Genomic DNA, 27,163 nt, shown 5'->3' with positions numbered 1-27,163 from the left:
TAATGGACAACCTGTTGGGTGGTATTTTATTAACACTAATAGATTTTTACGGGATATTTCTCACATTGCTCTCCCAGAGCCTGAGGAATACATTAAATATTAAAAGTTAATGCTCTTGGTTGCTGTTTCAAGGATGCCCCACCGATAACGAGCTTTCCCGCAAGTTAGAAACCAGGAGAAAACATGAGCTGCGTTTGCCACTTACGGCCTCTGCAATAATAATGAGGAAAATAGTTGAATCTTGTGTGCACCTTACTGCTCAGCTTCTTGAAGTCCGGCCTAAATGCTACGTAATGGCAGTGCCCAGCCCAGAGATGGGAAGTAAATCTAAATCTTCAGTCGTGGATGTGCAAGAGCTGGGTTCCCGAGTCCCATGCTGGAAGCAAATTCTTCTAATCCCCATACGCTACTTTACATTTCAGTTATTCAAAGCAGAAGCCTCAACTGACAACCCATACCTGTTTCTCAAGAGAGCTTATGTCTGAAATGGATGTGCTATGAGCTTTTTTCTTTAATATGCCTAATGGTTTTATAAAAGTGTTGATTCCACACTAATTTGTTCCAGAAATCACCCAGCTACCTGGAACAGAAACGGAAGTGCCCCAGGAAACAGCTACAGAAGCCTCCGAGAATGTGGGCGGCCAGGGGTTTTCTGGAGGAGGTTCTTGGCATCCCGAAGTCCTACACACAGCAGAGAACCCTCCAAGTATGGGAAAAAAGGTCTGTTCTGTATTGTAAAGAGACGGATTCAAGCAGCCAAAGAAGGAAAAGAAATGAATGCCAGCGTAGGGGAGTTTGCCGCAGGGAAAGTGAATTTGAAACACTGTAAGCAGTAACCAGTCAGAGTGAGGTCTCGCATTAGAGTTGAAAAGTCATAAGACACGTTGCTGCTCACAGGTGAAGCCTGGGCTTCCTCTTCAGTGCCTTCTTAGAACGTACCAGCCCCGTCAGCAGTCGTGGCCTGCACCTAGAAAGCAAACTTAGATGTGTTAGGCCCTGCCTCAGAGAGTTGTCTCTTCTGTGTCATGCCATCTTCATTCGTGGCAGCGATGGTCTTGGGTTTGGATCTCATTCTGACCACTGTTTATGCAGCCATCTTCTTGTGCCAAACCAAGCTGGACTGCGTGGCCACATCCATGCTCTCTGGAGCAGCCCTGGTGCAATCTTGGTGAGTAACACTGCTTTCCAAGCCTGCTTGGCTGGAGAGCAGCTTCCCAGGCTTTTTTGTGCAGGCAGCCAGCTAGATCCCACCAAGAGCCTGTATTCCAGCGGCCAGTCCTATCTGTAGGCAGCCTGCAAGAAGGTGGATTTCTGTGCTTACTTTCTCTGTTTGTAGTCATGCCATGAACCCTTTGGGCTTGGTTTATCTTTGTTTCTCGATTCTTCTTGCCATTCTGTATTTTCATACAAGTAGTAAAAGGTATTGAAACTACCTACTCAGGTAGGTCAGCGTTTCCTACTCTCCTTGTCTCCTCAAACAGGGCACTTTTTCCTCTGTATTCCATGCCCTATTTCTGTTGAAGTTTTTCAGGTTAAGCAAAGGATTCAGCTTCTTTGGGGTGCTGCAGACAGGAGAGAAGGGACTCCAGTTCAGTCTCCTTAGTCTGGCTTTCATAACTGAGATCCGGTCTTGGCAACTTGAACATGAGCTGCTAGAGCCATGGATTTCCAAGAACGTAGGAACCAATCACAGAGACCGGTTTTCTTCTCTTACATATAGGCCTGGCTTGGGTCAGGTCCGTGCATTGCAGGTTTCAGACTTGGCTGGGGAACATTTCATTAACCCTCTCTAGAGCAGAGAGCGTTATCTGTCAAAGAGTGGACGCAACCTAGGCTACGTCAGTTGGTTTAGATGCCATGATTTTTTTCCCCTAGAACAATCCACAAGGAATCTTACAGCTTAAATACAAGTACATAGATGGTTGCTAAGTAGAAGCTTTTTGCCTTATGCTAAATGGCATCATAGCAGCCACAAGGGAGGTATAAATAAAACTGGCAACTTAAGTTTCTGGAAGGCCTTACCTTTCACGTTGGACAGGGTTGCTGAAGCTATGGTGCGGGGCACGGGCAGGGCCTGTGTCGTACTTTTTTTGTACACAGGGCCCTTAGATTGCTTGAGCTGAACTCTGTTCAGGTGGTTTAATACTCTTTTTGGTTGTGTATCTTCCCTCTCTGAAAAAAGGGTTTGAATCTGGATCCTAGCTGAATTTGGGTGGAGGTTGCTTAGAGGACAATGGGGAAGAAGGGACAGGAGATTTGGTACAATATTTATTTCCGAAGGGGTAAATCCTTTGGCTCAGATACTCCAGGATGTGCTTTGTTGCTAGACTGCTGTTTAGCAATAAAATGGTCTTAGTTACTTAACGGGAATTGACTGCTTGGTCACTTCTCCTCCCCCTGCCAAGCCCATCCGTTCTCCCCGTCTTCCCTCCCATCCAATAATGACAGCTTTTCCTGACTGACCCCACAGGCTTACGAAAAACCTTTTTACTTAAACGTATATTGACCTCGGTCTTGCTGGCCAGTGAATTATGTCACAGCTGGCAATCTGAAAATCATAAATTAGGCCTCAAACCTGAGGAGCTGTCTCCTAATGATACGGATCTGAGCCTTTATTGATGAAGGTTGTACCAGGTGCCTTCATGTCTCTGACAACTTGGGGAGGGGGGGAATACCCTTTTTGTGTTTTTTTTTTTTCTATCATAGGCCCTGTGATTTTTTTCTTTCCTTTGATTTTTTTTTTTTTTTATTTCCCTTCCCTGTCTGTCTTTGCACTGTGTATAAAGGTTCATTACTTGCCTCAACCTACCATTCAAAGGAGAAGAAAAGGAAGATGTCAAACTTGACGTGTTGGGTACTGTTAATTCTTAGGTAGTGTTAATTTTACCAGTCTTTGTTTCCTCTCTTCCTATTTGACTTTGTGTTGATTTTGTTGTTGGTGGTGTTTTCCCTGATGTGATTCTTACGATCTGGACAAATGTACTGGACAAATGAGAAATTTAATGATACTGGAAACATTTCTGCCTTGATCCGTAATGCAAAATAATTCCAATAGATTCCGTTTATATTCATCATCTTTTCCCCCCGTGATTTGGGACGTACTTGCTTATTGTCATTTTGGTGGACGAGGGATGGGCAATACTCCATGAAATGTGAAGCATCACCATAAACTGAATCAACTCTTCCGTCTCTGCACAAGTATTGATAGAGTGGGAAGGAGGAAGCTCACTCCATGACATAGTTTGTAGAAGGAAGACATGTTGTCCTTGACTTAAATAGTGAAAACGCCATGATTTTTCTCACCGGGGAGGGAAGGGAAGCGTAGCTTGATCTTCCTCTTCTAACAGACAAGAGCAAGGCTCAAGTATCTGCACTTCTTGCAGGTCCAGAAAAGGAGGGGTATTTGCTTGCTTTCCCACATCTCAAAATAGGGCTAGCAATTTTTGTCTTTATCCTATCTATGCTGGAATATACTGATAACAAAGCTGGGAAAGAAAAAGAGCCTATTTTTTAGTTCTTCTAGAGTTAGTGGAAATACTACCTTGGTGACAGACCCGTTTCTTGTTTGAGATCTCGAAAGCCTGATTTTATATCTGTGGCACATTCCTACAGCGTGCCGTGCGAACTCTTCAGCTCAGGAATGTTTGAGTTCAGGATATGTTACCTCTTTCTCTGTGTCTTGACTTACTTTAGAAAATGCAGAAAGGTATGTTTGGCGATAGCTACTGGCAGCGTGCAATGACGCTGCGGCCAGACCCGGCAAGGATGAAATCGGTTCAAGGCTGGTGAGATCTTGTCGGCTCCAAATGTCCCCAGTGAAGTTGTGAGGGTCCTCGGCACCTCAAGGGTGTTCAGCGCTATGGATGGAGATCGGGCCCTAAGATACCAGGGTGATGAAAAGCACCTTCAGAAATACTGACACATAGACAGATAAAAGAAGATGCAGTAATAGCGTGTAGAAATAAATCCTTCTCATTCTGCTTTTGATCTTACGAGTTTCTTAAATGTAAGAATTTTCTTAATATAAGTTTCTTAAATCATCGGTGAGCTTATGTCCTGCATTTTTAACAGCCTTACAAAATGTTGCTATAAGAAACGGATTCATGTGTTTATTTTAAAGACACCGGATTAGGCACTATCTTTATTTAGATTAAACTACTCCCCCGCAATGTTTGCAATATAATGTTTGTGGTACTGGCATGTGCAGCACTGCCCAGAGGACGAAACTGGCTGGAAATTCCCTCGTCTGCTTTTGTTACTGGAGAGGACGTAAAGGCAAATGACATAAAAGTTGGACTGGTGGGAGAAAAATCAGTAGATTATGGATTTTATTCCTGTTTTACTAACTTAAATCGCCGGCATGGGTAATGACATTTGTGATTTTAATAGAAGATTTTTAAAGTAGATTGTGCCCCTTCAAAGAAAATGTGAGCTCATAAATAGTGGGAGATTAGAGGTCCTGAGGCTCGATGTGGCAACGGCTCAGGGTTTATGGCATTCTTCAAGACATACGGTATAAGATCTTCTGTGACCCAGCTTTTATGAAGATCAAAAGGCTTAAGAACTGTTGAGAATAAGATTTTTCATATCATCCAGGGGGAGACACCAAGTTGTCAAATGGGAGGAGGCTCTTTTGAAATGTGGAGGTAAGGACCTTCATGTATGAAAGCTGGAAATCCAGCCGGCAGAGGAACGCGTCATTCGGGCGGACTCGCTGTGCCGAGGCAATGCATGGGAACGGACCGGCTGAGTTGATTCAGGTAAACAGCTGGCAGTATCTCAGCCAAATTATAAACGAGACCAAAACTGAATGTTTGAAGAGGTTTGAAAAGATTAGGAAACTTTAAAAATGAACCTACTGGGGGAGGTGGGAATTCTATGTGTTAATATCCCCTGGGCTCCAGGACCAACCAGCCGGAGTCAAGCAAAGCACCTATGCTGGGGAGTTGGAATAACAAGTGTACTCCTACACGTATTATCTCAACCTTGGATCTGAGTGTGGAGGAGCAGGTGGGAATGCTCATAAAGTGCTTCTGGGTGGGAAAAGGGTGAAGAGAGACAGAAGATAGCCTCACACCTCTGCTTTCTGGCCAAGAAGCTGAGGCAGTGCAGGGACAGGAGGAGGAAGCAATTCAGTGCCAGGGATAGCTCGCCACTGGTAGGAAATAGCTGTGGAAGAAGCGTTTTGTGGAGAAGCTCCTGCTAAAGGCAGGGCAGCTGCACAGCACTGCTTTTCAGACTGTCGCCGGGCTCACCGTCTAGCACAAACACTCAGCCGTTTGTTTGTTCCCTTCTCAGATTCCTCGGACTGGTTGGCACTGGCAGCTGCCTTATCACGATGCCTTGAGAAAGTGCTTCTGCCCAGTATTTTTCATGTAAGCAAAAGCTGCTAGCGCTGAAAACCTTCCCAAAAAAGGATGCTCCTGAGCTGGTAAGAATATTTTCTGGTCACATTTATAGAAGTTTAAATGGCGTCTAGACAAGATAAATATCCATTATGTTTTGTCATCTTTGTGATGATGAACTAAGGATATATTTATTTTCAGTCTAATGAGTTTTTAAGAGAAAACAGCTAAACAAGACAGAATGAGAATAAAGTTTCATTGCAGATGCTGTCTGATACATATGTTTCCTCTGTAAGAAGCTCAGTCTCTTGGCTGACGATAAAATAGTAGCTGTCCTTAGCCAACATCTTGAAAGCTGAAGGTGGAAACAGAGTGGTAGGAATCACATGGCTTTATATTCCATGTCCAAGCATTGAATTCCCTCACAGCAACATAATTTTTTTAAAAATCTTGTCCTAATTATCATAGCTCACATAGATACTCTCTAGGAACTGTTGTACATCGAATTGGTCAAAAGTACTTTGATAGTCTGGTTCTCATTGGAAAATGTCATTTTGGCAATACTTAAATGGTTGAGGAAATCACAATGATTTGGCTCTTTTTTTGTCTTCAGAGGAATAAGAATAATAGAGAGAAGAGCCTGACCGAGCTGAAGCCGTAGGTTTTATTTAGGTGTTCTTTTTCTTTCCAAATGACTTTTTGCTTCTTTTTCTAGTAGCGTTTAGTTGCGTATAAGACATTTCCAACGTGTTTCAGTGGGTCCAAAATGAAATTGTGGAGGGAATATTGAGATTTTGGGGGTTCTTTTCCAAAGCAAAACATAGGTAATTAATGAAAGTACGAAATTATGTACGAAATGGAACTTCCATTCTTTTCCTCATCCCCACAGTGCTGTTACACAGGCTGAGCTGTGCACGGTTTACAAATATTCTGGAAGTAGTATTGCAGGAGGTCCCTGTTTCTCTCTTTGTCATCCTCCTTAAAGCAACAATTTCCCAAATACCAGAGCAGAGAGAACTATGTTGTCAACTTTCCACTCACCAGCATAATGAATAGGATCCCGCGCTAACGGGCCCACAGGTCTGATTCAGCAGGGAAATTACTGTGTCCCTGTATCCTTTTAATTGTAGGTTTTAAAACCAAAGCATGGAGACGCGCATAAATTATTACATTGTCATTTAATCTGGAGTCAGTCCAGTGTGAACCCTGAACGCCTGGAGCTGGTCCAGCGGAGTGGCAGGAACAAGGCTGAGAGTCCTAGTAAACACCACATGATTTCTGGTATTTGCAGGGCATCTGTTTTCCCTGCCCTTGCAGTACCTTTGTCTGCTCTGGAGAAGATCCTGGGTGACTGGTGATTTTATTACGGCCTGGCACATTTGAGGGTAAGGCATTCAGCTTGTCAGCATGCTCCCAGAAGAAAAGCTTCAGTGAAAAAACCTTGCTCTGGGCTTTGAAATCTGAACTGCAGCCAATTCCAGCTGAGGGATGTGACGATCGCCTTTTGCTGTGAAGTTGCCATCTGAACAATGACACTGTTGTGTGGTTTGAAAAGACAACAAGCAATGAAAAGGATAAGTGTCTGTCATATATGTGACCGGGTAGATATCAAAAAGCAGTCCAGGCCTGTCCTTAAATGGTGCACCTCAAAATCCACATTTAGACTTGTTTGGAGGGGACACATATGCATCCCAAGTTTTCTTTTTTTACAGGCTCTGTTTTGCTAGACCATCTGGTCATGCTTCTGCTCCTTTGAAAGCTACGCCTTATTAAATAGGCCTGGGAACTCAAGAAGGAAAGTCGCAGGAGGGGAAAAGGAAGGGGATTTCTGAGAAATGTGCTTTTCCTTAATAAAATAATAGTCTAAGAGATCACAGCTTGTAACAACCACTGAGATTCTGCTGCTGATATTCGCTGCAAAACTCTTCTCAGGGCTGTGATTCACAACCTAGAATCCAGCTGCATCGTGCATGTGCTGCACAGCTCTCCGAAAGTTAAATGGGCCACAGCACGGGGGTGAGTGAGTATTGTTCTATATTTATCCAAATTACAACATTTCATCTTTTGTTCTCAATTTGTTAGGACAAACAGCTCCTCCCTTACTGTTTGTTATTTGCCACTCCTCTAAGACCCCAGATGAAGTCGTTGCACTAGGTCTTGGCTAGTTCGTTCTGTGAAATGCTTGAATAAACAAGAAAGTGAATGGTGAGAGGAGAGAGAGGGACTTGTAGCTGCTGTGTCCCTTTTGGAGATGGGGAGCTGAGGCCTGGAAATTCAACAGTTTGCCCTGAATCTAAAAAAGGGGTGGTGGCAGAATCAAGACACCAACTCAGCTCTTCTCTGTTCAAGACAGAAATACCCTTTTTGGCCATTATTTTCTATGACAGATGAAATACGTAGCCTGAAGGTTGGCCAAGAAATGGTTGTTTTAAAGTTCAGTAGTATTTATGAAGGAAGTCCTGCTGTCCTTGTTTTTGCTCCTGCACAGTCGTGTTGCAGCATGAGGACTTGTGTTTTCTCAGCCAGGAACTTCGGTGGACCTCAGACATCTCAGATTTACTATTTGTGAGTTTTTTGCTCAGACTCTTCATGCAGGTCCAACCACAGATACTGCTCCAACAAGCTGAAATCCTGGGCGAGTGTCTGAAGCATCGAAATCCCATGAGGACAAAACAATGGGCTGGACAAAGAGGGCATATCCAGGGATGCCAAAGACAGATACAGCTCCAGCAGAATTAAGACAGTTATCCAAACTTTCAGTTACAGCTTTAGAGTAACCCTGGCTATTGGGCGCCCCTCCTGAGATGTGTTAGGGCTGATTTTCAGGATTCCCATGGGAACTGAGCATCTAAGGCTTTTTGGGGGGTCTGGATGTTGTGAATCTTGTGGCCTTACAGTGAACCTTCTATTGTCATCCTATCCTGTGAAAAGTAAGTTGACCGACAAACTTCAGGAGTTTACCATGTGCTTTTTTCTAGCATAAGATGTGATCATGCCCAAGCCAGGGGTATAACACCCAACAGTCCTTTGAGTTTATCTAAGTAACGGGCCATACATGGAGAGAGACAACGCACAGTTATGTTTGTGTTCTCAGGAATAGAAATCCTTTAAATCTGGGGACAGGGAAGTATAATTGGTGAAAAAGGGTTGGATTACTTTAGAGCCAGGTTAGACCAAAACTACCAGCACAGGGTTGCTTACATCTCCATGTGGACGCAGATTTTGGATGAAGTGAGCTAGTACCCTGCTTGGGGTGACGGCGTGGTGTGACCCATTGGGGACCAGAAGGTAGAAATAGAGCAAAAGTAGTAGTTCATGTTTTTGCAAAGGAATAAGAAAGCATTCAGATAAACAAATGTGTAAGCCCAGACACGAAGACACCAGCTTCTCTTCTTCTCTCTGCTCTCCATTTCTGGTATGGATGTGTCAAGCCTCTTCACTAATCCTGTCTGTTACGGCTACAGATATTTTCATCTGTCCAACACTGCAGCGTTGTAAGAAGCAATACAAATGCTATTTGCTATTTACTAATAAAGAGTGCAGTGAAAAAGCTGGTGTTGCAAGATGAAGCATCCCTGTCAAGGCTACACCTCGTTCCAAGAGGCTGTCCGTACCCATTTCCCATGGGTTAGGAGTATGCTATTGCAATTCTTCATGAGATCTTTCTTACACAAGCTACAAACCTTGTAACGTCTTTCATTCCCTTTGTCCAGACTAAGAGCAGATGTTGGGAGAGGATCCAGGGCTGTGTATTACACCTCGAAGAGGCCATATGTATAAATCCCCCTTCTTTCTACAGCTGTAATATACAGTGTACGCACCTTATTATCAGAGAGAGATCCAGAGTACGGGGCAAAGTATAGGGTAACCAGAATAATGCAGGGCCTGGGGAGATTTCTCCCTGTTCAGAAAAGCTGAAAGAATTTTATGTGGAAAGCCAAACTTGGGAGGAAAAGGACAGGGGTGAGGAAGGAGGAACCACTTTAAGTATAAAAATGTCCAAAGGGAATAGGGAAGTGAGAGGTTTCAAGGCTATATGAGCTAGTGTCACATGCAAGGATAAGAGAGCCTTGATTTAGGCTAGAAACGAGCCAGCAGGCAAGGAATTCACTCCAGACAGAGTCCTTCATAGATCCTGCGTGCTACTATAGCTAACAATCATGTCAATAGGGTTTAAAAGGTGCTTCAGAGGAATTGGGAAGCAAAGACAAATAAGGTGGGTGGCTGAGGGAGGAATGGAAAGTCCAGTGGTTACTGAGTGAGGTTTGAGTGTGATGAAAATCCTGGCTGTGCTCCAGTACAAGATTTCCTATCACATTAATTATATTGCAACAGGCTCCAGGGCTTTCTGTGATACAGACTTTGTATATCAAAAACGCTGCACAGACATCAGTGGTGGGGTAATGAGATAAGCCTGCTGTGTCGTCTCCAAGCCTTCCACTAGGATGCCTTCAAAGGTGAAGCCTGAGACTCCCTGGTCCTGTTCCCTTTGTGCACGTGGGCAGAAGGCGAATGATTTATGGGGAATGAAGAATAATCAGTTCTTGGAAATGTCGTGTTTCTCTCAAAAATTAACTCCATCCTCTTTCCTTTTGTTAAAATACATATGCTCTTGGATGGCTTTTTTGGCATTTGGATGGCATGTTTGAAAAGTGTTTCTTGCTTTGAAAATACAGTTACCTAAACCCAGATGAAGATACTGGGACTATTGTGACACCGTCGCTGTTAGTTGTGGGCAGAGCTCTTGGCAGGTATCTCATGAAATTTTACCTGTTCAAACCAGTAGGAATGGCAGCTGCCACTAGTGGTCAGGGTTTACTACCACCTGAGACCCCAAAACCTAAAGAGAATAGATGGCAGCATCCATCAGATTTAATCCTTAGCTCTGATTTGCATTAAACCCCACATACCTCCTGTGTTCATTTCTCCTTTTGTCCTAGCCTAAAGGATTGGCCTGAAGTTCCTTCCGGGGACTGTTCCCAGCTGTCTCCTGTATTCTTGTGGACCTTGTTTTCCTTGTTGGGTAGTGATATCACCTGGTCTGAGGGGTGCTGATCTAAATGGGAATAATAGCCTTCACTCCTTGCTGCTACAATGGATAATTTGCTCTTTTCCATTCTCCTCCTAGCCGTAGGAAAGGGACTGAGGTGAAGACTCTCTTTTTCCCCTCCAACAAAGAAGTTTTTCCCCTCCAACTGGGTGCACTGGGTGGCAAATGCCCTAGCAACCAATGAAGGATAGAAAATCAGCATGAAAGAAGAGTGGTCTGGGAAAGAGAAGTAGCAGCACATCTAATACCATCCTGAACAGCGGTGAAACGAAAGCAAAAGGCATGTAATATTGGAAAAAGAAAAACAAAGAAAAGAGAAGGAGAGAGGAAAGAGCTGTCCCAGTATGGGCTTGTAGTGGAGAAGGGGAGTCTGATGCTGTGTTTTCCAGTCCTGACTGTGACCTGGATACGAGGTAGGTGAGGTAGAGTGTCTCCAAATACCTAAGTAACCTTGCTGGTTTTCTGAAATGGGGGGAGATAAGAGTGTAACAGCCACCCTTCTCTGGAGAAGGATGTAATGCAATGGATGTAAGCCAGGACTGCCGTAGATCTACGATGTGAAGACTCTAAGGCCTGTTTTTTAGTGAGACAGTTGGGGTAGGAATGAGATTGGGTTTTAAACCTCCTTCATCACTGAAGTGTGGAGCTGTAAGTTGAGGAGGACAGAAAACCACTAGAGCCGTGTTTGTTGTGACCACACCACTATCGTTCTTCTTTGAGCTAGAGACGAAGACTAAAGCTTTATGCTGGCCAAGGAACTCCTTAAATCAGGAAATAGTCTTAGGAGGCTGACTCCAGATACCTTTTTTCTAACCAAAAGCGTGTAAAAGAGGTGAGAATCAGGTCCATTCTGGAGTACCCATCTGCCCCTCCCAGCTTTGTGACACATTGGCTGTAAAGACATGGAACATCCTCCACTTCTGCCTCCTCTAGTATGGCCAAAGCAGAGTTAAGCCTCCTTGTCCCTCTTCCCCCCCCAAAAAAAAGTGCATTATGGGGTTCTCTTTTCTGCCTCTCCCTCCTCTCTCCAGAGCTGTGTGTTTGAAATGATATCTATTTCTCTTTGTGACAGCACACCGTGACTGCTGCCTTGACATTCTCCCAAGCTGACATCCCGACCGGTATGACACTGATGCCTTTGGGCAGAAATCAGAGCCGGTTTGCTACATGCCTCTGTGTAGCCACGATGCCTGTAGCGCCTCGGAGAGCCCCCAGTGCCCTGGTGGGGAAATGGAGCGAGCACGTGGGCCCCAAATGAACTCCAAGAAGAGAGCAGGCATTATCCACAGTGATCCTGCTACCCATTTTCAGTTTTAAGTGTTCACATTGACATGGTTTTTTCCTTCTTTTTTTTTTTTTTTTTTTCTCTTTTTCTTTTCTCTCCGCTCTTCTCTTGCCTGCGAGAGGGTTGGTTTCCTTTTTCTCCCCCCGGTTGCAAAGTCCTTGGGGAGCTGGGCTTTCATGAGCTGGAAAAGGAGTGCACAGGCGTCTGATCAGCCCTTATTAGTGTTGAGAAAGATCTAATAGTTCCTGGCTTCTGGGACCATTACCTGTCATTTAGTTTTATTAAGTCGGTGATGAGAAAGTTTAAAATTAAAGGCTTTGTAAATTGTATTCCAGTTTGAAAGGGAGGCGCCTACCAGGAAGTTAGTGCCGAAGCTTGCAGATGGGCCACTGGGAACAATACCAGACTTGAGCATTTATCTTCAGCTGCTTTGACAAAGATCCTGTGCCAAGGCGTAGAGGGGAGGTAGTTTGTGGCAAAGCCTCGGGTTATCCAGAAATCTTCAGCTATGTGAGCCATATAATCCTTCCTTTGCCAGGCTACTTGCGTTTAGACCTCCAGCTACTGTTCAGGAGGAAGGGTGATCTTCTGGTTAAGTCATTACCTAACGCTGGCAGTTCTGATTCAGCTGAAATGATACCAGGCAAGTCATTTCATCTCCTCGTCGTTCATTTCCCAATTTATAAGGAGGAAGAGCTAATGTTACTATAGATTTTTGTTCTTACCTGTTGCCTGTTCTGGGTAGTCAGCTCTTTGGGACAGGTACTGTCCTTAAATCTTGTGCTTACAACAAAAGCTCCAAGACCTTTGAGTCTTCAAGGCAAAAATAAAGACTTTTGTTAATGGAAAGCAAGCAAAATGGGCGAACCACCCAGTTAAGAGAAACCTCTCGTTCTTAAGGGTTGGAACATTGTAGTGTTATCTGCTTTTGAGACTTAGCGTTGAATTAGCCATCCAACCGCACTTGCGAATGCAATACCACAATTACAAAAAATGAATCCAGCTAACTAATTACAGTGTGACAAGGTAAGCTTAGGGGCCAATCACAACAAAGAGCTGCTGTCACTTCTGCTTTCTCAATTGAATAAAAGTCTCATGGTGACATTGCTCTGATGAGAAGCAGCATGAACTAGTGGTTATCTGGGAATCGGAATTCTCGGTTATTGTGTCTCCGTTTGTCTTTAACTTGAGTGACGTGGGAGAAGTCACCTGAGGTCGGAACTTTAAGGTCGACTCCTGCCCATCCTTGCATTGTTAAATAGACAAATCGTGCTTACATGGCTTTACATGAAGATTTAAGGTTCACGCTGTCTCTGAAAGGCAGAGTACAGTACTCCACCAAAGCACAGGGCTTATCCAGTTAATAATACATTGCAAAATGAAGTGTTTATCTCCTGAAGGCAAGGATGAAAGAGAGATTCCCTTTAAAGTAAGGGTTTCGTGGAAAAGTTTACCTCAGGTTCTCCCTGCGTAGCTTGGCATTTTTCACCTCCCTGTGCTTTGCCATTTTCATCTGGGTTTAACAGTGGTAAGATTTGTAAACGCCTCAGGCTGGAAGGGGTGCCCTGTGACCATCCACGCTAACACCCGTACAGCCAAGCTTCACATGTGAATCCTCACGTCAAGGAAGGTTCCCCTCTACTTAAAGAACCAAGACTGAGAGCAAAGTCTCACACCGTACAAACTCACCCTCAGAGATGGGTCTTTCACCTTCTTTCCCCAGACCACGCAGGCAGGAGGTGGGGTAATATACCCAGAGGAAACTGAGACGCAGAGGGGTAGACAAGGAGGGGCAATACTCGTGCAGAGAGTAGGCACGGATTGCAGCCTTGGACCCAGAATTCCTGCAAAATGAGACTAAGCTTGTATTAACTCCAGGCCGTTCTTCCTGTCTCTCCATAGGCATTGCACTTCCTTGACTTCAACTAATTACCACGTTCCCTTGAAGGAGGAGCGATGCCTCTCCCAAGTTTCTCTGCTGGCATCATGAGGGAACCGATCTATGAGCTATTCAGTGGTTACTTACATCATTCTTGTGTTTCCAGCCATGTGACTTGACCGCAAGGCTTTCAGAAGGTAATCTGGGGAGATTTTATCAAACGTAAAATGTTCCTAGACATTACTGGAGCCATGATGTAATGAACCAAGGTTTTGTTCTTTAAATTCCACTTTGCTGAAAAACCACAGGCCCCAAAAACTTGTTCCAGAGAAGCTGAGGAGTTTTAAGAAGGAGACTGAGATCTTGTTCTGGGCTGAGCCTGCAATGCTAGGAGAAAGGGTTTCCAACCAAATCCTGTGTCACTGCCTTGGTAGGGTCTGGACTGAATCTCCGATATGGACAACAGCCTCTTGACAACAGCCGCTCCCTTGTTTCTGCTGCTGTGATGGGATGTGCTGCCAAAGGAAAGGGCAGCACGACTGCGCCTGCATCGTGCCTCACTGCTCCATGGTTTTTGGGTGTTTGAACCTTTGGTATTTGGTGTAATTGTGGCTGTTCCCATTGTTGTGAAGGCAATTCCAGCCCAAAATCTTGCCTCAAAAAACCCAAAAATGTGATCCCCTCATGTAATACTGCTTTCTTGGTATCATCTCTGCTGGAGCCGAGAGCCTAGTTTGCAGTATCTCAGTGCTTTGAAAGACCTTTAAAACCCTTTTTAGAGGGACAGTGATTCCTGAGTCACTGTCCCGTCTGTGAAAGTCTTCCTGGCATATTTATATCTGCCAGAGCAGGATGAGACTGTCCATGCTTTGATGCTTTGGATTTCAGTACCTGTTGAAATCCCCTGAACAAATGGTGCTATTAATTATGGGGCCTGGCTTTGATGAATGATGCATAGGGGACAACATTTCATTTTGTCTAGGGGGAGGTAAGCGGGGATGGGACGTTTCTGAGTGTTCAGTGATGCAGGAGAGGTCCTGGGTGTTGCCTGATCAAGGGGAAGTTGCTTCCTCTCTCTAGAGCGCTGTAAAGTCAGTGTCAAGGCACTGTGGCATCTGGGTTATGTCACCTTCTGATGGGGCTACCTCTCTATACTTCAGATTTGCTCAGACAGAAGCCTATTCAGCCCTTTACCTAAAAAGCTTTTAGAATTGCTCTAAGGGTTACAAATACCTTTGTCTTAAATGGCTTCTGCCTGCTTGAGGGCATGCCCCATCCCCGGGACATTGTAACACCAGAGCAATGAGTTTGGGGTTCAGATTCTTACTCAGATAGGTGAGGTGGTGGGAGGCTGTGGGGTGTTCTCAGGGAGGGCCCCAGGATCTTAGCACCGCTTCCTTCCCTACATCCTTTTGAAACTCCCAAATCAGTGAACAGGGATCTTAAAAAACTGTTTATATGACAAAGTTATAAGAAAGGCTTGTTCCTGTAGCGGTGAAAAAAAGGGTTTTCCACAGCTTTGATTTAGTAGCTAGCCAAGTTAATTTCTTAGTTGTGTGTATCATTACGTTTTGGTGCTGGGACGTCATGTTTGTGCCAAAAAGTTGAATTAATTTTGTGGGCACCTGAAACTTCCGCTCTGTACAGACAACACTACTTGTCGTTTCAGTCAAATTAATTAATGTCATCCGAGACCACCTCTAGCTGGTTTTCACAAAGGGGCATCTGGGCAGGGTAATGCAGTGCTAGAAATCTTTTCTTCTGGGGCAAGAGGACTGCTCTTGGTGGCAGGACTAAGGTTGTAGGTTTGTGAGATAGCAGCTGGTGTGTCTGGTGGGAAACAAGGCCATTCAAAGGGACGAGGAAAAGAAGGAAATTCAGAAGACAGTGCCTTTGAAAGTAAGGATAATGGGAGGAGAGTGTTCACTCCTTTACTCCTTTTAGAGCACCCAAAATGACGAGGAACAAACGGGAGTGCATGATGTTCTCTTGTGGCCAAGAGGAGTCTCAGCAAAGACAGAAGGCGTGATTTCTTTTAATTGAGTTTAGCTGTTTACACTGTAGATGTTTACATGATTTAGTCATCCATATTCCACTTCAGTGATTCACTTCAGGGTAATCTGAATCACGCCTTGGAAATTTCTGTTTCTTATTGTTGACTGTAAAGGTTTCCTAATGATACAGGCTCAGGTGAAGAAATCTATACTGCATCCGTCTTTGTCAGAATGAGACCCCAGGTGTCAGGGAAGGAGAGTAAGCATCAGGATCCGAGTGAGGGAGACCTCACTGCAGTAATAGGGCAAACGCTTGTTCAATGGATGTGGAGGTACAGAGAAGAAGTAAGTTTTGGGAAGGCAGGTAGATCTCAGGTGGAGAAGCAAAGGCACGTTTGGGAAGTAGAAGTTCGAGAGTGAAGGTCAAGTGAACAGGAAGCGCGGGTAGAACAGAACTGGGGAGGAGAAACGGGTTTCATATCTATTCTAGTTTAGAACAAGCACACGGTTATTCAAAATTAGAAAAAGGAATTCAGTCACCCCAGAATAAACCAGTGCCGATGGCATGTGGCCGGGAGATGGGAAGCCAAAGCTCATGGACTAGAAGCGGAGTCTTCCGTGTTGGGTCTGAGTGTAGTAGTTCAGATCCAGTGGATGGCTGGGAGAGGCTTTTGTAGCTTGCCTTCCTGGAAGCATTCACTTTTGTACACATGATTAAATACTTGCAAGTGGTGTAAAACTCCAGGTATCCCACATTACGCATGGTGACCCAAAAAACAAGAAATGGAGTGGAGTGGCCAAGAAATTCCATGCGGGACCTGAGGACATGCTCTTTTTGAAATTCTCACGTTATTTTTCTGAGGAATTTCAGTTTAACTTAGTTGACCTTTCCCAATGAAATTGTACTGAAAAATTTCTGGAATGGCTCTCACAGGGAGGCTTTGGAGTCGGGAGGACCAGAAGAACCTTTCAGGTAATAAGTTTAAAACAAATAAAAGGAAATAAGTTGTGACACGAGTGGCTAAATAGAATGCAGAAGTCATTGCCAAGGAATACGATGGCCAAAAGCACAAATTAATTCATAGAATATTTAGATGTGTAAATGGAGGATGGCTCCGTTGATGGCTATGCTACCCACCTGGTGTAGGAAGTCTTTAAGCAGATTGCTAAAACGATAGCCAGGTATAACAGGGAAGGATCACTCTTCAGAGGACCTGGGTTTTGTGTTCTCCCTTAAGCAGCCTGCTTCTGGTAGAGATCAGGTACAGAGCTAGACTGATTTTTGGTCTGACCCAGTATGGCATTTCTTATTCTTGTTTTAAGTACTTTTGCATCTTCTTGCCCTTGTGACGATACTGGAAGATTACACTGGTTTTTGGTCAGCCTGGTGTATATGCTGCTTTTGTGTCCTGTCCGCGTACACTGACATGCAGGGTATGTCCGTGATGTGACTGTGTGTTAGCGGTCAGATGCCTTTTCTACATATGCGCAGGATTAAGAGGATATTACCCTTCTGCCTTGTTTTCCCCAGGGCGTGCAATGGCCCTGACCAGGCACCCTTGCTTTTATTAGTGCTTCCCAGATTCCAGAAATACAGAGCAGGACGTAAACTCCAGAAATTTGTTTTCCAAATAGACTACGAAGCTGAGAATTGAAGACAAGTGTGAACCTTTTTCCAACTCCTTCTGTCATTTGGCCATGCTCGTGCCACGTGTCAGTACAAACCGTTGAGACATCTGGAATGGGTTCATGTGAGTCCGTGGGTTTTGGATCATTTTGCGTGGGAAATCCCTCTGTACTCTGCTCATTTCACTGACAGGCAGCTCATGCCTCCGCATGACAAAATAGAGACAGACCCTTTGCGAAGCGTGGTGGAGGAGGATGTCCTGATTGTGATCCAAAATTGTTCTCACCATAACATCATATGACTAGTTGAGCCCTCCAGATGGGGCAGGCTCTTACATCTAGCACAGAGATATGATGTATAAACCTCTAGAAACCATTTTGTCGTCAGTTCAAGGCAAAACCTGCTTCCATCCTTTTTGGTTTTGCATGTGTTTAATTCCAGCCATCCAGTTCCTGCCTGGCGTTAGGCATCACCACACTCCAGTCTTCCCGGCCGAGGATCTATTTCATACCATTCAGCTGAACGACACCCGACTTAGGTGAGTAGACACCTGCAATCTCAGCCTGAGCGAGGCATTTAAATGTATTCTTGGCTGAAACTGGGCCTAAAGAGTGGGTGAAACTTGGCACTGAAGGGGCACACGAAGCAAACGCCCTGTGAAAAACATTTGAAAAGTAGGTAGGGTATAAACTTGGAGCCAATGTTTACTACATTTTTATGTGGTTATAGGGCAGCTGTCTGACCTCCTCACCTAATTTGCAAATAATCTTGTCAGGACAAATTAGTCCATGCTGAGCCTGTGCTGTTGAGACTAGATGGTTATCAGGACCCGCACTAGTGAATTTTAAGGTAGTTCTGGTTTCTCTGGGGTGTAGTGGAGTCACAGTGATAGTGACTGCAGTGCAGAGATATGCTTTTATATTAAACAAAATATACACAAAAAAACCTCTTCTACAGAAACCTGGAATTAATGGCCTTCCTATCTGGTTTCTTTCAGGCCGTTTTTGCTACAGGAGCAAGGGTTGAAAATAAAGATTTAAGTGACGTTTGAAACTGCAGCTCTGAACGCTGTGAATTGCTTAATTCATCTTAATAGAGGTGTTTGCTCTGAACCCGAAAAGCTTTTAGTTGAGATTTAGCCTGTGGTTTGATATTACAAATTGCGTGGTGGTAACATTGGTTTTAAGACATTGTTGTCTCCTGGCCTCTTGTTCTTGCTGCTGTGCTGGCACAACTGCTCCTGTGGTTGGGAACCAGCTGGGAGGAGCCATCCAACTTGGCACACAAAAAAAAAAGGGGGAAAAAAAAAAAGAAGGTTTAGTGTGTGTGTTTGTTTGTTTGTTTGTTTAAAGCGGGAAAAGTTCCTCCGTCTGGTTCAGCGCCTGGTCACACAGAGTTTTCCTGGCACAAGTGAGGGGAAAGAGCACTTTGGCGTGGAGGGGAAATGAGCAACGGAGGGCGAAAGGTGAGCAGCAGTTACTGGTTCTGGCAATGCCATGATGTACTTTTTAATATCAGACTGTGATCTGGAACTGATCTCAACATGCGAAAAATGCTCGAATACGTTTAAGATCGTTGGTCTTAATCTTCGCTTTTAGGTGTCTTGGCAGACACTTCCAATTTGTGTCCTTATCTCCCAGTCTCCAGCCGTCTTCAAAGGCTTTTCCAGCTTCTCGGGTTTTTCAAGTTCAAAACCCTGCAGCCCATTGGTATTGAAAATGTGTGAATGGACAAAATAATTGGAGCTGAACGACAGCGTAAGTATCAGTTGTCACTGCAAGGAATGTTTCCTTCATTTCCAAAATGAGTTCATTGAGAAAGAACCCGTTTTAATGTAAATGAAAGCAGGGTTTCCACGGTGACTTTCTCAAGTTTAGAAGATCTTGTCATTTAAAGCCAGTTTGCCACGGAACATAAAGATCATTTGCTGTATACCACATGAAACCGTTTTGAGTCCAGAGATACCATGAAGAATATGGTGAGGTGCCTGGAAAAACAAACAAAAAAACCTATAATAAAGAGCAAACTTTCAAGACACTAGAAAGCGGGAAATTAATCTCATTGAAACTTTGCCACCACGCTCCCAGAAATGGAGTTATCTGATAAATAAATTCCCTGCAAACATTAAAAAAACAAGCAAACCCAGAACAGTGGAATACCCAAATGATTTGGTTAGAGAAATGTTTGCTTTGTTTAATGAATTATGATGGTTTTGATGAAATTTCCATTTGCAAATCTATCTGAGTTGTACTTGACAGGAGAAAATTTGTATCTCCGAAGCCTGTGAAACAATGTCTGTCTGCCTTCTGTCCGTCTGTCTCTCCGTCCACAGAACAAAAGTCAAAGAGTTTCCAAAAAGTGTGGGGCGTACGTGCTGAAAGTGAAACTTAACGAAGTCTCTTTGGCTAGAAAGAGCCATATATCCCAGTATTGTAGTGCATTGACACAGCTCGAAATCTCAGATGTGTCCATTGATTAACATATCTCATTAACGAAAGTGCTGGGCCCCGAAGTGTGGCGTTTGCGTTCGCCGGGAAGCTCAGGGTAGCAGCCTGTGTGACGGGGGGGAACCCCGTCCGGCTCCGGCTCCGTCCTTTCGCTGCCTTGCCCAAAAAGAAAGAGAGGGAGAGAGGAATTTCTGCTTTGATTTCTGTGCAGCGACACGCGGACAGAAGCAGCTCAAGGGAATCCTGCACAGCAGAGGTTAAAGTGACCCACATATAATTGTGTGAAAAGATGCCACTCTGCGCCTTTGTCAAAGAGGCTTCTTGTTACAACCCAAGCTATCTAGTCCCCAGCCCCTTCAGCAAAGCGCAGTTTTCTTGCATTAAATCACCACTGCCCTCTTGCCAGCTGCTTAGAGTTTGCACATTATACAGAGGAGATATATAATATATATTTATATATTTTTAAAATGTGACAGATTGTCTTGTAACATATGCGGTATTGCCTTGAAATGAACTACGTGCGTGTGATGGCCGAGCCAGCAGACCGTGTGTGTGTGTGTTGTGCGCGTGTGGTTTGTATTTTTTTTTCCTTCTGTTGGAAATCGGAGAGGCTGGGACACTTGAGCTTTTCATGTTGCTTCTCTCTGAAATATTCATGACGAGTTGACGACCTTGATTCTTTGATACCTGCCATTTATTTATGTGCCACTGACGATAACTGCTGCTAAGTACATATGTCAGTGACATGGCTGAGTGAGTTGGATGATAAGGAGATGGAGGGCATCTGAGGGATGTGTGTGCTGGAATAAGATTACTTTATAAACTCTGAGGGCATTTTAGGAGACTGCCGTGCCGTCTTATTCACCCCACTCTCTTTTTCTGACTGTCTTTGCTTCTTCTCCAGCTTTTTCTTCCAACTTGGAAATCTGCTAGTTCGCTGCTGCTTTGCTTAAAGATGATCATTGGCTCGTTATCAAGTGAATTGCTAATGAATTAGTTGGTTACGCTTACGTTTTAAAAAAAGAGATGTGAGTCTGGGGAGACCCGAGGAATTCTTCTGAAGAGAGAAACAGATCCTCATTGAAATGGACTCCAGGGAGTTGGTTAGATGATCGGGGGCATTTTGGTGCTCTGTAAAGGCAAGGAAAGATGAGGGTAGAGCAAAGGAAGATAAAGAGAAGAGTAGGTAAGCACCAGTATCACATACAACCTTGTAAACGTGAAATTTAAGCAGGCAAATCTCATTGCTTTTGAGTGATCGCATTCTTTGGAAGGATTATAACCTGCAAAGCACCAGGCATAATGTTTTGAAGGTGGGGGTGAACACATTAACAGAAAGGGTTACAGAAGTGATGAAATAATGAAATATATGGGGAAGGAGTTCCTGAGTGAAAATTAAATCAAGTCCAACATGAACCAGTCTTCACTGTGGTCGGCATAGTGTAAAGACATATATAATTAACGAGACTTTGCTGGATCGAGGAGTAAACGTGGTTCCTTTTGACTGCGAGTTACTCCAGGGGCTTTCAGAGATATAACTCATGTCAGGACCTGGATTCATCCTACTTAGCTTAAGATATTTAGGTGAAAGATGTGATCAGGAGTCCCGTTGTCCTGGGCTGACTTACTTGCTGTAGGTGCCTATGCTTTCTGCAGTGGCGATGCTTTCTGAAGGGCAGTGCTTTCCTGACTCAGATACCCCAGGTCAAGCTGGACTTCGGGTGGGAATTGGAAAGGTCACATGGAGGCAGTCGGTCCCCTACTGTTGGATGCTGAAGAAGGGACTCTGATGAGTAGATGTATCAACAGATTTTTCCTTCACCTAAATTGAGAAGTGAGGGAAGCCAGAGCAAGGGAGACGGTAGAGCAGAACCTCTCCCACGGGTTCTCTTCTCCCTGTATAGAAAATTGCAGCACTGCCTCTTTTTTGGGCTGTCATTTTTCCCTTTCAGAAGTCATGGTAAGCACACATCCGTATTGCAGAGTACATTCTCCTGAAGATAACTTTTCTTCTCTGTAAGGAAGTATGGGAAAAAGAAAGAGGACACAAGAATAGAATTAAAATTTAAAAGGTGTAAGAGGCTTCTGCATACGCTTCTTGAACCACAGCCGTTCTAGAGAGGCAGGAGATAAGGTGGCTTAGGGAATGCAGCTGAGTCCAGAGAGGCATTTATTTAAGATTGATATCGAACCTTGGAATTGTGAGTGGGAGGATTTTTTGAGGAAGGAACAGGATGTTGCCAGGAGGGAGGGAGGGAGGCTGGCTAGGATGATTTATTATACGAGGTCAGTAGCAGGAAGTCACTGGAGATATGCGATGGTCTAAAACGCAGGCCAAGGAACCCGGGTGAGGACACCGTTTTATGCTCTGAGATTCTGGCTCCTCAAAATCAGGCCAATCGAGTGACTGGGTGGTCTAATTTAGGGTCATCCTTGGTGGTCCTGCATACATGTGTTTTGGTGAGCTTCCTTGTCTGGGTGTCTGTCTCTCTGCACAATGACCCATCCGGCTCCGGGGTCTGTTATGCAGCCTTGTACCATTAAAAAAAAATTCACTGCACTTGGCAGAGAGATTTCAGGCCTTTCTTAGGGCAAGAAGTCATTTGGTGCTTACACAGATAATTGTGCACATGGAGGCTACTGAGAGCATGAAGTAGTCATATTTATCGTTAGGCTCCTCTTCCCTCGATAGGAAAATTCCCCATGACACAAGAAATGAAAAGACTGGCAAGGAAAGAGGAGTCACAGCCGGGAATGACCTTTCAGGCCATAAACAGAGTTGGAAAATTCAGCTGGATGTAAAGCTTTAACTGGTTGTCGGTCTGAAATCTGCTTGAGCAGAACTACTGCGGGCATCGTTGCTTCTTGATACTGGTGACTATAAATAAATTATTGACGGTTAGGGACGCCACCTTCTATCTGCCCTACTTCTGAGCATCATTTATGTGTATTTCGCTGTCCTCACCTCTGACCCAGTGAAACCTGGAGTCCTCTTGTGTCAGGAGCAGTTGTCTTCCCTGAGAGACGCTGTTGTGGAGAACGGGCAGGAGGAGTGTGGGAGAAGGGATTTAGGCTCCCTGGGAAACGCAGCATGGTTGAGAAGGCAGCTGGCAAGCAGCGCTTTGGAGTGAATGGGAGGACGCCCTTTGACTTCAGCTGACCTTAAATGACTTGTCAAAGGTCACAGAGAAAAGTTGGTGCTTGGGTACAGGACTAAGTTCCTGTCTTCTTTGTAGGGGTGAGTATCTAGACAATTCTCCAACATCCCTGTTCAGCTTCCCGCTACTGCAAACCGGGCTGTGTTGTGGTTTCTCTCAGCGCGTTCAAACCCTGCTGCTGTGCTTTGCTTTCTTTCTGCAGCTATTCTGGCTGTCCCTGCTGATAATAGCTCCGATTAGATCTACACAAGGGGGTAACATCTGAGCTTTTAATGCTGTCCTTTTATCTAATGTCCTCCAGCTCGTGGTCCTGTTGTCCCTCCACAGCTTGGTATGTGGTGATGTTCGCTCTCCTGCTTACACTCAGTGAATGATTTATCATGTGTTATCAGTAGGACTCTGTACAGTGTCCAGGGACAATGTTTTCTTCCATCTGGTTCCAAGCTGGTGGAACACCCTCCCATATGGTTTTCACATGTGGTTCTCCTAGTACCTCCTTTCTATTTTTTCCCTCTGGATTCATCATTATGCAGTTTGTCTAACAAGTACACTTTGTTTCACTGTATGAATTAGTCACATGCATGAATTAAAACTTAAGCAAATGTGGATATTTCTCAAATGACAGAGGAAACCTTCATAGCTGGGTGAATCTGTCTTCTGGAAGAAATATCCAGTCCCACGACACGCTGGAAATTAACTGCTGCAGTCGTTCACGCCACTCTTCAGTCAGATATTAGCCTGTGGCTTGTTCTGAAAGAATCTTATCTTACAATGTGGGGAGAGGTCTTTTAGTCGTGGTCCGTATTATGAAGGTGCCGGTTGCAGCTACGGGTTCATGATGTGGGCAGGACAGAGACCACGAAGACATCTTTTTATGTAAATCTCTTGAGACAGAGACAGTGATTCACAGTGACTTGATACTGAGCACTCCAAGAGACAAACAGCTTCATCTCACCAATCTTACGAGTGATTCAACCTGAAAAAAGGGCTCCTCTGTCAGAATCACTTGCTGCTGGAGTTGCTGGTCTTTGCAGATAACTTTTCTCTGTGGTCTTTGTTGATTTTATGTTGTTAGACCTGGTAACACACTTTTATCTTATCTGGCCTTTTCTCTTCTTTGCTCTCCATGTTGTTTGCTATTCCAGAATAAATACGCAGACCGCCTGCCCCTGCGGGCCAGTGCACTGTGTTCCTCCCCCAAGAGCATGCAAATATTTGCACCGCAGCAGCCTCTGAGCCCTGAGACGTGAGCAGTGACACGAGGAGGTGCAGCAGAGGGCAGGGGTGGAAGGCCGCAGGGTGTGAAACTCGCACACGGCAGCTAGTGGAGTTGGCTTGGAGCGTCGGACAAGCAATTACCTTGTCTTCAGAGCAACAGGGAAAAGGGGACCAGAGTTTGGGGGGGGTTGTACGTTTAAATGTGCTCGCCCGTGTGAGTTTGGGCTGAGGTCTGTATGTGGCTCACTGATGGACTTCAGCCAGCAAATGTGTGTGTGTCACGGGTTCTCAGAGACAGTAACAGGGATAGTACTCCAAGCTAAGTGACATTTTTTGGCTTTATCCATCTTACTTCCAGGCTCCTGCGTTTCAAAATAGCACATATATCATGTGTGTGCACTTTTGTGTTTCTGTGCGTTTGTAGTGTGTGTGGGCATGCTGGTGTGCAGGCATGCCTGTACTGTCTGTGTGGATCATAGAATCGTCTAGGTTGGAAGGGACCTTTAAGATCATCGAGTCCAACCATCAACCTAACAATGACAAACCCACCACTAACCCATGTACCCCAGCACCAAGTCTACCTGGCTTTTAAATACCTCCAGGGGTGGTGATTCCAGCACTTCCCTGGGCAGCCTGTTCCAATGCTTGATAACCCTTTTGATAAAGAGATTTTTCCTACTATCCATCCTAAACCTCCCCTGGGGCAACCTGAGGCCATTTCCTCTTGTCCTATCACTTGTTGCTTGGGAGGAGAGACCACCCTTCAACTCTCTACACCCTCCTTTCAGGTAGTTGTGTTGGTGAGGTTAGACACTTTGTCTTAAGTTTTCTGCCCTTGCAGATGCACCTTGTATCTGTTGAGGATTCAGACCTTATCCCTTCACAGAAAGGGTGATGGAGCCAGAAAAATACCCAAGATGGGTAGTGTCTTTAGGCCTTTCTATCCTATTTAGTTTATCCTTGGAAAGAAGGAGGCTTTCCTCAGTTTTGCAAGAGGACGCTCTTCATTTGAATCCTTTTGCCCCGCTGCCTGTGGTGTGCTCATGTGTTTTGGAAGTTCATCTTCAGAAAATCCTGCATCTGAAGTGACTGGCATCTTAAGAGTTTCTTCTTATTGCAGAGTTATGTGGAATATCATTCCTACTTTATGCCCCATTCATAAGCAGAGGATCTTAAGTAGCTTGCGGTGATGGTGCCTGTCCAAAGAGAATAAGCCGTTGCTAGAGCTATTGCAGCCATCACACCATGGAGCATGTTAAGCAGTAATTTTGTAAACTGTTGAGGCCAATGTAAGCCAGTATTCTCACCAGAAGAAGATCACTCTTCCTCCTCTCTTTAGCTGCTGCTTTTCCATGCTTTCTCCTCCCTTGGTAGCACAGAGGTTCTTACAGCTCCATGGTGATGTCCCCAAACATCTCGGAAAGGAATTATGGTTGGTTTTACCTTAGATTTGTCCGCTAATTCACTTCATTGTGGAGAGCACGTTTGTGCAACTGTGGTGTTCATTTGCGGTGGTGTCACTCTTCACGGGAGGGGATACGCAGGAGGAGAAGCAGGAGGGTAGGTAGAGGGTAGGTCTCAACTAGTAGAGTTGAGACATGTGCGATTTCGCCCTTTAAGGGCTCCTCCCCACTGTCTCCCTTGTGGACTCCTGGCATGTCCTCCCATCTCTCTCACCTCACTTAGCTTCTTTGATTTGGAGCCGCCTCTGGGTTGGCCGAGAGGGTTTCTTTTTGTTGGTTTTGGGGGTTTTGTTGTTTGCTCACTGTTGCCTTTTCCCAGTTTGAAGTTTGCCGCCTTCTGGCCTCGGGGCCAGTGACCCTTCTGCGCGCCGTCGGGCCGCGCAGTGGACACTGTGTTATCATCAGGGAGGCTGTTTCATTTCCATCTGGGGCTTTTGGTCTGGATTGGATCCATCATGCCGGCAGGTCTGATTGATGGCCTTATTGACAATCAGGTTGACCCTTGTTCGGCAGGCTGACATGCTCCGTATTTCACGGGCTGGCATTTGATGCGTATCAAAGAGGTGGTCAGGTCATCAGAACAGCCAATTAAAACGATAAAGAGGGAGGAGTGGGAGATGAGGTTTTAACTCTTTCCAGCCCATCATAAACATCTTTATGAAGCAGAGGTATTTTTTTCTGCCAAAACAAGGGCTGGGAGGGAGGTAAAAACAAAGATCCACCTCTGTAACATTTATCTGTGGGAACTCTTTAAAAATTGAGTAAGCAGAGATCAAGAAACAATTAACTGTCTATGTAGTTGTCAGTTATTTAGAATCTGAAATGAGACTGGATCAATTGCCTTCCTTTCCGTTTTTTTTTTTTTTTTTTATGAACGGCGTATTATAAAGGAGACCGTGAAATTCAGCATAGGTTAATGGATATATAATACCATGTCTCAAACATTGCTTGGAAGGCAAGGATTTTGTATCGTTGTTGTTACCTGAAAAGGAGAAAGGCACTCCCACTACTGTTGCTGGTAGCTGACAGCTGGCAGAAGGCAACAAATTTAGGAGTTGTGTAGCATCAGCTTCTGAATAATGGTAATCAGAAGAACGTGCTCACATGAGGAACCTAATGAGGGAGAAGTGCTAGAGCCAGGAATTAAGAGTACCAGTGGGATCGTGGGTAATACAAGGTCTATCGTGTGTCAATGGCTGATGTTCATACCAGTGCGGGGTCAGTCATGGTTGTTTCAATGTTAATTTGAGGGCTGTGTTTTAAGATAATGCAGCCTTTCCTAAGATGCTAGCAAAAATGCGCTAGATCCCAGACTATTTTGCTGATGAGCTTGAATCCACACTTGGGCTGAAGTTTCCCAGTATCAGTTTTAATGGAAATGCTAATAAAATAAAGCTTGGATAAGGATTAAGTGTAGAAACATTACTTTTTGAACAGTTCACCAGATCCAGACTCAATTCCTGTTTCAGGCACAGAATTTCAGGGTGGCTTTGTCTCTGCCATGCTTCAGTTTCCAGCCTATAAAAGGGGGAACAGCTACCTTGTTTTCCAGAGACCGTTAAAATCTATGAAACACGATAATGCTAAGAAGTATCTTGGTGTCTGAATAAAGGAAAACCAAAAAAAAAAACCCTGCCAAAGATGCCACACTACCCTTGCAGTGCAGCACACGCTCCACTTCACCTGCTTGTACTTGT

General features: G+C 44.6%; 1 long non-coding RNA gene across 2 annotated transcripts; it reads left to right on the top strand.

Annotated features, from left to right (window-relative positions):
* The first annotated feature begins 815 nt into the window (after positions 1–815).
* Positions 816–12,270, top strand: LOC128917122 (uncharacterized). Of its 2 annotated transcripts, XR_008469173.1 has the most exons (6): positions 816–1,168; positions 4,597–4,760; positions 5,299–5,431; positions 10,474–10,808; positions 11,468–11,516; positions 12,219–12,270. It is a non-coding gene; the product is annotated as an uncharacterized LOC128917122 (long non-coding RNA). The 2 variants fall into 2 exon arrangements; XR_008469172.1 differs by lacking the exon at positions 12,219–12,270 and having other exon boundaries at positions 11,468–11,727.
* Positions 12,271–27,163: the final 14,893 nt, after the last annotated feature.

Source organism: Rissa tridactyla, chromosome 13 (assembly GCF_028500815.1).
Source record: "Rissa tridactyla isolate bRisTri1 chromosome 13, bRisTri1.patW.cur.20221130, whole genome shotgun sequence".
Taxonomy (NCBI): domain Eukaryota; kingdom Metazoa; phylum Chordata; class Aves; order Charadriiformes; family Laridae; genus Rissa; species Rissa tridactyla.
Note: the sequence above shows the minus strand (reverse complement) of the source record. Positions and strands in the feature narration are given on the sequence as shown.